Here is an 11,299-nt window from a genome sequence, read left to right as displayed (position 1 = left end):
CCGCTTGAACTAAATGCAGACGACAGGATGCGATGGACCCACCAATATGGCAGCCGGTGACCACGCTGTGGAGCACCCTATGCGCGATCCAGCCTATACTATAGAGATCAGTGGGCAGACCACGAATGTGTCGTTGACACAGGGTTTGCGGGCCACAAGACGGAATGTCAGTGAAACTAAAAATTCACTTTTTCGAAAAACCGCGAGGAGCTTGGGATAACTATTTTGCATACATAATCAGTGTTTCCTTATGAACACATCGTGTGAGTACCATTCCATTCTCTAACACTCGAAAATGGGCGTAGTTGAGCTTTAACGCGCCCTTTCTCTTTCAAGAGCGCAAACGAAAGTTGTATCGCCTGCAGTCGTCGCCCACAATAGCAGCTCGGTAAAGAAATCGTCCGGGGGATGACAGAAGCTGTCACTGGTCACGAAATGCTCGCAGAAAATAGCATTGTCCGAGTAGTAGACGTAGGGAGATACGCAGAACCAAAGAGCATGGTGACCATCGGGACCCCACCGCTCTAGATAGGAAGGTATTTGGAGCAAGAGCGTTCGCGCCAAGGAGGAGCACGCACCAAGACCGCCCCCGCGCGTTTCGCGGCCGCGCGTCGCGTAGAGAGGGGTTTCCTTCTCGCGTTTGAACATGCGTGAACATGCAAAATACATCTTATTCCCTTTCCACATCTTTTAATACATCCCCGAGCGGGGAGTTTTCCTACCGCACTTAACATAGCATACTTTCATCCTGAAGACATGCAAGCAATAGACATACACATTTGTACAAGTGAAAAATATTTTATTAATGCCAATTAAAGTCAATGATGCTTAGTAATGCCAATTAAAGCCAATGGTGCTGGGGATCGCCAATTATGTTGCCAATCTGCGTGAAGGAGAAAACCCCAGCGGAAAAACCTTCACACCTGAAACAGAAGAAACATACAAGACAGTACACATTTTCTACAACAGAAAATATTTTTATTCCATATTTAGTAAATCAAATAATGATTGAAATAAACTTTCTCGAATAATGTCCCTAATGGCGTCCGGATCTGAAAGATAACATATAATCAGCATTCGCCACATTGCTTACCCAACCAGATGACTCACTGCAGCAGTAGCAGCAATGATCTGAAAGAGAACCTAAATATTAAAGAACAACATCCACACTTCCATTCACATATACGTACGATGCATAGGGGGGGCAGGGTAATCTGAAAACAAATGCAACAACTATGAATATCGGCTACATAAAAACGATATGCCACCGGAACACTATATCCTGAAAGAGAACATTCACTTATACATACGATGCATAGGGGGGCCGGGGTAGTCTGAAAACAAAGACAACAACTATGAATATCATCATGTACATAAAATGATATGCCATTGGAACGCTATATCCTGAAAGAGAATGTTCACTAATACATACACTGCATAGGGGGGCCAGGGTAATCTGAAAACGGGGGGCCAGGGTAGTCTGAAAACAAATACAACTATGAATATCGGCTACATAAAAAACGATATGCCACTGGAACTCTATATCCTGAAAGAGAACATTCACATATACGTACGATGCATAGGGGGGCAGGGTAGTCTGAAAACAAATGCAACAACTATTAATATCAGCTACATAAGAACGATATGCCACTGGAACTCTATATCCTGAAAGAGAATATTCACTAAATACATACACTGCATAGGGGGGCCAGGGTAGTCTGAAAACAAAGACAACAACTATGAATATCATCATGTACATAAAATGATATGCCACTGGAACACTATATCCTGAAAGAGAACATTCACATATACGTACGATGCATAGGGGGGGGGCAGGAACTCTATATCCTGAAAGAGAATATTCACTAAATACATACACTGCATAGGGAGGCCAGGGTAGTCTGAAAACAAAGACAACAACTATGAATATCATCATGTACATAAAATGATATGCCACTGGAACACTATATCCTGAAAGAGAACATTCACTTATACATACGATGCATAGGGGGGCCGGGGTAGTCTGAAAACAAAGACAACAACTATTAATATCGGCTACATAAAAACGATATGCCACTGGAACTCTATATCCTGAAAGAGAACATTCACATATACGTACGATGCATAGGGGGGGCAGGGTAGTTTGAAAACAAATGCAACAACTATTAATATCAGCTACATAAGAACGATATGCCACTGGAACTCTATATCCTGAAAGAGAATATTCACTAAATACATACACTGCATAGGGGGGCCAGGGTACTCTGAAAACAAAGACAACAACTATGAATATCATCATGTACATAAAATGATATGCCACTGGAACACTATATCCTGAAAGAGAACATTCACTTATACATACGATGCATAGGGGGGCCGGGGTAGTCTGAAAACAAAGACAACAACTATTAATATCGGCTACATAAAAACGATATGCCACTGGAACACTATATCCTGAAAGAGAATGTTCACTAATACATACACTGCATAGGGGGGCCCGGGTAGTCTGAAAACAAAGACAACAACTATTAATATCAAGCATTGTAACGAGGCCTATAACTATACTCACTGTCAGGAGGTGGTATCCAGTTAGTATCTAAAAAGATATTTGCAATTCGGATCAAGCATGGTAACGAGATCTATAACTATACTCACTGTCAGGAGGTGGTACCCGATGATCATCTAAAAAGATATTTGCTATTAAGATCAAGTAATCAAAGTCATATGCTGGTACGTACTTTCATTTGATACCACACAAACTGATTCATCTGAAATGAAACTCATATATTAACATGAAATCTATGAAATGTCGCTAATACATACAGCTTGGTGGTGGCGACTCAGGCGCTGAAAAGAATGGAACTTTAGATACTTCTCGCTTTTCATATTCACCATTTCCTTACCATCTTCGAAGTAAAACACAGGGCTCGACGTGAATACTGAGAAAGATAATATTCTTAAGAAAATGAACTTGATGAGAAAAACCACCAAAACTCACCACTATCATCATCATCTTCAAAACTCGAGAAAACTGAGAAAGACAACTTTCATAAGAAACCCAACTTTAAGGTAAAAACCAACAAAACTTACCACCATCGTTGGCCATATTGCTTCCAAGTGATGCTCTAGGAACCAAATCTTCATTTTTTAAAGCTGACGCATCCTCATTATCATATCACATCCTCTCCTACTTTGTATAAACAACTTTTAGCAACAAGATGGTGGGCTAGAGAAATCCACATGTAGCAAAAGTCTTTCTAGTAAACAACCAATTGCAAACTAAGGAAAAACGCAACCAATAGGGAAAGTATGCACATCCTCTCCATCGGATTCCTTTTCAACATCCCCCTCACAGTCGACGATGGAAGCGCAGAAGTGCTACGCGGTCTCTGAGGACGATTGTATGTATAGAAAGTTTTCCCGTTTTTTCCCTCTCTAAAAATGTGATTCTTTGTTAAGATTCTGATAGTCTCCTGACGGGGGATCTTCCTCTTGTGAAGACATTGAAGCCACCACCCAGAACTTTCTTTATACAATATGATGAGCATCTGCGACGCTGTCGTTGTGGTGGATTGTGGTCATGGAATCCATCTCATTGGCTAGACAATAACATCCGACCTTATCTCGGTTGCCATCCAAGCTCGGATCAACCATGAAGCCCAGTGAACGATTTGCTTTGACGGTACAATGGCTGATGTACAAGGATTTGATGAAATTAAACTCCTATCTGAACTGCAACGGGCCAGAGACTGATTTTCGTCTCATTATGCAAATTCTCCCGTTTCCGATGCGGACGAAACGAGGAAAGATTAGTCGGAGGCTCCAACGCTTCGTCGCCATCAAGTGTGACTTGTTGCGACGGTATCGTCAGGGTGACAATATCTCTCCAACCATACTTAATGCTGGACTCAAGCGACCAATAATTCGAAACTTTTACATCCAACACTCGGAATACATCGTGCGTCGCAAGAAAGATGGTTGTCGCAAGGTGTCGAGTCGGGAGGACTATCTGAAAGAGGTCTGTACATTGAAGAAATAAAATGAGACATTTTTCTTTAAATGAGGTATTCCTCTTCAATCATTTTTATTATCTTGAGGTCATTGTGTACAAGGTTATTGTCAAATAAAGAAACAATGCTCTTGAGTTGGTAATTCTTACAAAGACGGGAAGCAAAGAAACAAACAAAAAGTCCACAGTGTGAGCTGTAAATGCTTTGAATGCATTTCTCGCAATACTGATCAACAGGTAGATCTAGCAGCTCTTCTTCAATCGGTGGTAGACCAAAGCTGTCCACATAGATGTACTTGTCATTCCTGTCTCTCATGTACAATAGCCAGTGTTCTCCTGGACCGTCGTGTGGGTGTGTATTGATAACTATAAACCCTTCTGTCGTTAAACTTGGTACCATATCAATTGCGAAGGTCCCGCGATACAGATTCAAAGTTTCATGGTTCAGAGAAAACAATAATTCCAGATCAAACACATTCATGCTTAGTCCACTCGAACAACAAGATCACCATCGACTGATAAAATCTTGGGCGCTTCACTAATAAGTATAACCGACACTGCGCAAGGTAATGGCTTAGCAAACTTCATTTCAATCCTGCAATTGCCCTTCCGCAATGGATTAAAGTAGGAACCAAAACTTTCGTCAGCACTCAAGTTCCAATGCATGATAAAGGAATTTTTTTTTTATTTTTCATAACTCAACTCGACATGTTTTTCATTCAGTTGATACAAGAATTCGTAGTAGCTTGCTCTACCCAGATCATTTTCCCAGTCATAGGATAGTTGCTTCCTGTGTCCATCAACTGATAGTGTTACAGAACTAACATTAAAATGTTCGAAACAAAAGGGGCTCGACTTGTAATCACCCTGATAAGCCTCGGTGCGAACTAGACATACAGTAAGTTGATCAGGAATTCTATCAGGGAATAAGTTTTCAAAGATTGCATCATGAAGGCCCGGCGAAAGCGAGCGGACTTTGCTTTCTAGTCCACGCATGATGTAACATGCCGGGGATGATCTAAGGGCTTTCTGATGTGCAATAAAACTTGAGTTGCTAACTTTGACTTTGCGTGCTACAAGTGCCGCGCTGTGGATTTTCAATTGATGCTTATGAGTTTCATTGGTGCCAGTTAGCAATCTAAAGCTATCCGTATTATGTAGAGCAGTCACTCGAACCCCCACACCGGGTAACAAAAGCCTCCCTTGGTTTGTGAGGTCGGTGTTAACTTTCATGACAATTTCAAATAGTTTCCCCCCACTTGTCCTAGCTATGCGCAACTTTGCATCCCGAGCGACTGGATCATTTGCTGCATGCTCTCCTGTGTCATATGTATACATTGCACAATCATCTAAAGTCTTCTGCAGATGAGTATTCGTATGAAGTAGGGTATCAATCATACATCTATAGGAGTTCAAACAGTTGCTGCTTGCAAGACGTTGATTCAAGTGAATGGTTACATATTTAAATAAAGCGGCACCCAAGTTGTTGACTGGGAATACAATGTCCTCAGTGATACCATCTGCTCTTCGGGTAATTGGTCCACTCCCGTCCGACCTCAATATCTGCATAGTTATATTAAAATACAGAGATGATAAATCGAGATACAAGTCTGAGAGATTTGTGATGTTCCATTCGATCGTCGATTCTCCTCCGCTGATTGTAGAAACAGGATAATAAACTTGCGCCTCGCATGATTCTATTGAAACTTGGGTCGGAGGTATGTTGAATAACTCACACTCCCCCTTCAAAGCCAGCTGGGACTGTGCGTGTACAACGTTGACCTGCGACATCTTTGCAAATGAAAAGGTACAATGCTTTCCTCATAGCTTTATTTGTTAGCATCTTACCCGAGCAAAAAAGACTCTTCCAATCCCCCTTTACCTTTTGACATCGCCCTCTAACCCAACCCTACCTGGGCCACCTGTATTTCGGAATGCGATGGCCGTTTCGAAGCATTGTCCACCACACTTTCTACAAGTGAAAGGCGACCCATTGCTCGACTTCTAACCAGCTTGGATGCTGATGCACACTTTTAACCCCCCACTGACCCGCTGTTTTCAGAATGCGATCCCGTTCACAATTGGAATCATTGTCCTCCAGTCCCCCTACCATTTGACATTGTCCGCTGGCGAGCATGGTCCGTTTTTGCTAACCATCAGCCGTTCCACTCCTCTAACCCCCCGCCGACCACTTTTTTGAATGCGATCCCGTTCACGATTGGAATCATTGTCCTCCAATCCCCCTTTACCTTTTGACATCGCCCTCACAAGCCAGCCCTACCTGGGCCACCTGTTTTTTCGGAACGCGATGACCGCTTCGAAGCATTGTCCGCCACACTTTCTACAGGTGAAAGGGGGTGACCCATTGTCCCGACTTCTAACCCCTCTTGGTCGCCATTTTCGGAGTGCGACCCTTTTCCATAGAAAAACCTTTTTCTTTATAAAGAAGAAACATCAACGTATGAAAAAAAAAGTGTCTTCTTTATTTCATGGTTACAGAGGATTAATCGAAAATGTCTCTTCTCTTCCTCTTTTTCCTTCGATGTCCGCTGCCTGCAATGTCCTTCAAAATCTGTGTGCCTAATTCATTTGAGCTTGCTCTCAGTGCTTGCTTGATGTTTTGCCCTTCAGATAACTTTTTCGCCAAATTTTTTGCTGCGCTCATCGCAGTACGGGCTATGTAAGGCTTTGCACGATGCAATAGTGGCAATGCTAGCTTACGCAAAGAACTAAAGAAGCCATTCCCAGATTGAAAAAGAGGTCCTTTATACGGCACTAAATCACCAAGTCCCAATCCATAATGGATCTCCGGCACTTCTTTAAGATACATTTTTGAAGTGTAGAACTAGAGCTGTACGACCTGGTCCTCTAAAATGAAGTGGACGACCTGTCTCATCATACAACTTAATCGAAATTGACGTGATTTCGTTCTGTAACAGCTTCAAATATTGCACGTTATGGAAGCTGTAATGAATCTGGGGATCATCTTTATGTAAATATGGGACGAGTTTCAAAATGGGAAACTTTTTTGCACCTATATGAGATGATTTGATAATATCACAATAAATCACGAAATTATGAAACAATGGTTTAAGATTGAGTGGTGTGGTTCCGGTGGTGGTGTTTGCAATAGACTGAATTGGTGCGAAACCCAACATATTACTCAAATATTCAGAAAGATCTATAGTTACTCCATCAAGTGGAGTGAAAGTAAACAGCTGTGTATCTTCATTGTACGTTAGTATAGCATTGCTGCCTATCACACCTCTGATAGCTTGTAGAAGCGAACGTGGTGTCTCGTAATAATTTGGTGGAATTTGGACTTCTTCCCTTGCAAGTATTACTTTTTCTAGAACAACACTAAAACTGAATGTAAATGGATCTCCAATGTATTGTGTTGTATTTTCTAACAGTTTACTGGAGTTTAATTTGAGGAGTCTCTTGAGTTCTTCAGGGATAACAAAGAGACGTGGGACCAATAATGTATAGGTATTGTTTTGAAATAGTATCTTTCCATCGATTTCATATCTTTTAAAGAAGCGATTTAGTGTGACAGTGATAGGGCGACCTGGTATGAATATGATTGGAGCATATTGTGTAATGATAGTCACCTCTTCCTTTAAAAGCATCTTTGAGATAGCTTCCTCTCCCATGTACATGTTCTGACGTGGAACTTTAGCACCTGCAACTTTCAAACCCTGTATAGTGGACACACCCATGGCTTGTTGCAGTTCTTCATCCAAAAACTTAATAGAACGAATTATTTGAGGTAGTTGGAATGTGTACCTTCCATCAACATAACCAAATGCGATGTTGAACTCTTTTAAAAAATCTTGCAGCGCGTGTTCCAAAGTCGATATCACAACAACTTCCTTACGCAGCTCAATAATGCTTCTGGAAGTAATATGTATAGTAGCATCGTTAGTCCGTGGAACGTTGTAGAATACATTAGAGATGGAAAGGTCATGCAGGCCGACTTCATATTCTTCATTCACTTGTAGTGGTGCACTCAGAGTGATTGTAAAGTCATTGAGACTGTTGTTTGGGTGCATATCCATGCAATCATTGGATAGGAGATACATGTAAAAATCAGAACTTCGCGACATCTTGGGCTGGAACCCAGGAATTAAATGAGTCATCGTAACCTAGCCATTTCACTTTATAATGTGTGACACCGTTTATTTTCTTTCGACTTACTATGCGTTCAATCGGGTATGGGTCGTCTTGCGATTTCACTACACGTTGCAATTCATTGGCATAGTAAGTTGCATCGTCTTCGACCCCATCTGGTCCAGCTATGTAAAACACTGGTGGATCCGAGTTCTTGTATCTTGTGATCGTGTAGACAACTAAGGACCAGTGCCCAATGTACCCCTTGTCAAAAATTGATCTACTTGTGAGTACGCGCACCTGATCACCGATATTCAATGTAATCTTGTTTGGTTTGTTGTCATTTTTACTGTGAAGTCTATTGAATAGTTCAATCTCGTTATTTTTATCGACGTCGTTCGGGGCCATCTTGATAGTCGAGTGATATGATGAATTGTAGTCAGCGATGATCTTTGGGAGAACAGCAATGTACTTGTGATGGCCTTTACTGGCGAAATAACGATAAAGTCTAGCTTTAATTGTTTTGATAGCGCGTTCAACGAGCGCAGCCTTGAAGGGTGAAAAAGAGCTAAACATATGGATTGAGTGACGTTTACACCATGCTTTCACATGTTTGTTATAGAACTCTCTCCCTCTATCTACCTGCAGGAGATTTGGATAGACTTTATGGCTCCTATACAACTTGATCAATCCTTTCTTCACATCTTCACCACGCTTGGTCTTAATGGGTGTAGCCGTGAGTCGTCTTGATAAGCAGTCTATCACAATGAGTATGAAGGAAAATCCTTTATTTTGTTTCTTGTACTGCAGGAATGAAATCAGGTCTGCTTGATGAAGATCGTCGATGTGCAGTGAGATGGTCTTTCTTCTCTTAAATCTACGTCTTCCTTCTTTGTAAAGTGTGTAGACATCATCTCGCTGTAGTTCTTCGATTGCCTGTTTCTTAGAGATGTTTCGACCTCTGCAGTATTGGGCAACCCCCCCCAAACCAGCGTTTGGATCCCTATAATTCATTCTTCTTCTGTGATATATTCATCTGATGATGATGATGAAAGCAACTTTGTTCTTTGGGGCGATTTATACGTTTCCCAGAGTATACGTTTCCTTGCTTTCCTCTTCTGACGTATTTTGTGTGGCTGCAAGAACTTTGCCACTTTTCGATACCAGGCAGGCTTCCCTTTCTTGTGTCCGGACAGATGCAACACCAATTCTTTTATATTAGAACCAGCGATTGTTTGGTTGTTATGAATGATTTCTCCCTTATCATTCCAAGTCAAGCTCCTAGGTAGCACTGAGACTACACGTCTTACTTTTTTAATGTTGACATTAGAAGGTAGCGAATTGTAATCAAATGAGCGTCCCATTGGAAGTGACTCATCATTTTTTTCTTCCTGTACTGTGGATGCTGGCTCTGTTTCATTAGATGGTTTCTGATGATTTTTTATAATGTAGTACATAGCAGTTAACATTCGTTTTACTTTAATATCATCGCTTTCGTTAGATTCCAGAATTGATTCGATAGGAGTCAATACCTCAACCTTAGTAGCCATTTTTTAGACACCTACCGTCTTTGCTAGAGCACGACCTGCGACACCACCGAGCACACTGGTTAATCCCGTGAGTAATAAGGGGATTAGTGGCACTAATCCACCCCTCTGACGATAGAGGAAGGATCTTAGTCTTTTTGGTGATTTGTGCAGCGTTTTATATGCAATGTATCGAATGGTGTGTTTATACTTTTCCAGCTCTTTGAACAATCTGGGCGGTAGCTTAATATTACCATTCAATATATTCTTACAGACTTCAGAAAGAGCTTCTATGCTATGAGGTGGCGCCTCCTTTAAAATCTCATCGCGCTCTTTAGGTGTACATGTTGCAAGGACTTTTAGAAAAGTTAAATGATGACGCAGAGTCTTCATTTTGGCAAGAAAACAAACTGTAGAACGTTTCCAGTAATGCCTGTTCGCAGACGAAATTGAGACTGCGTCAGAGGGTGTAGGTCAATCACTAGATAACCAAATGGTTTCTCTGTTGCCTGCTCAAATGCACTGATAAAGTATGGTAATTGAGCTTTGCCGAAGATCTGGCGTCCTAAAAGTTCCAGCTGCGTGCGTGACCTTAAATTATTAAATAATATTATATATGTGCTATTGTGAGATAATGTTCTATAGTTGACATCGTTGTGAAATAAGTACTGACAAAGAAAAACAATGGATGCGTTCTTATGATGTGATGCTCTTGTATAGAGATGAACCATTTCTTGCATCACATTCTTCTCAGTCATGAGATCGTTGACTATAATCAAAGTAGGCACGCTCTCATCCCATGTCTTTGGTAGCTCTTTCTGGAATGTAACATCGTTTGCGAATTCATTTTGCCAGGTCGCATCATATTTGCTAACGTAAAAGATTTGCTCTGGGACTACAGTGAATACTGTAAGATTTCTTAAAATGTTACGAACGAGATAGGTTTTACCCGACATTGAAGGACCGCAAATAATAACCCTTGCAGGGTGGATAAAAGCAAGTCGACCTGCGTCAGACATCACGATGCAAAAGTAAATGAGACAATGAATAAGTGATGGTGTGAGAAATGGATTTATTGTACATCTCACCAATCGATTTGATCGTCTTGACTTTTCGCGGAACGACGCTTCATTTCTATAAGACGCTCGTGTGCGAGGAACCTCCTCACAGCTTCTGCTTTTGCTTCATATATTTCTTGTTTAAGTCGCCATTTTTTCTCGTCCGCCGTCTCCCGCTCATCATCATATTCCTTTCCAAAACATCGAGTGAAAAGCTTCCATGCAGCTCCCATTTTGTGTAGAAAGTTGATAGGTGAGTTGATCGTTGGTAAATGACGATTAAAACTCCACGCTCGGGGATGTATTAAAAGATGTGGAAAGGGAATAAGATGTATTTTGCATGTTCACGCATGTTCAAACGCGAGAAGGAAACCCTTCTCTACGCGACGCGCGGCCGCGAAACGCGCGGGGGCGGTCTTGGTGCGAGCTCCTCCTTGGCGCGAACGCTCTTGCTCCAAATACCTTCCTACCTAGAGCGGTGGGGTCCCGATGGTCACCATGCTCTTTGGTTCTGCGTATCTCCCTACGTCTACTACTTGTCTGCTACCGTTGTCCAAGGCGTTGCGTGCGAAGTGCGAAGTGAATACCTGTTTGAC

At 41.7% G+C, this 11,299-nt stretch overlaps 1 long non-coding RNA gene across 1 annotated transcript; it reads right to left on the bottom strand.

Moving 5' to 3' along the window:
- Positions 1 to 822: 822 nt before the first annotated feature.
- On the bottom strand, positions 823 to 1,214 carry LOC135390158 (uncharacterized). The gene is made up of 3 exons (XR_010421738.1): positions 1,191 to 1,214; positions 1,111 to 1,131; positions 823 to 1,052 (listed from the first exon to the last, which is right to left on the bottom strand). It is a non-coding gene; the product is annotated as an uncharacterized LOC135390158 (long non-coding RNA).
- Between the last annotated feature and the right edge of the window lie 10,085 nt (positions 1,215 to 11,299).

The sequence above is a fragment of the Ornithodoros turicata genome, chromosome 3, assembly GCF_037126465.1.
Source record: "Ornithodoros turicata isolate Travis chromosome 3, ASM3712646v1, whole genome shotgun sequence".
NCBI lineage: Eukaryota > Metazoa > Arthropoda > Arachnida > Ixodida > Argasidae > Ornithodoros > Ornithodoros turicata.
This window is presented reverse-complemented; position numbering and strand designations above follow the sequence as displayed.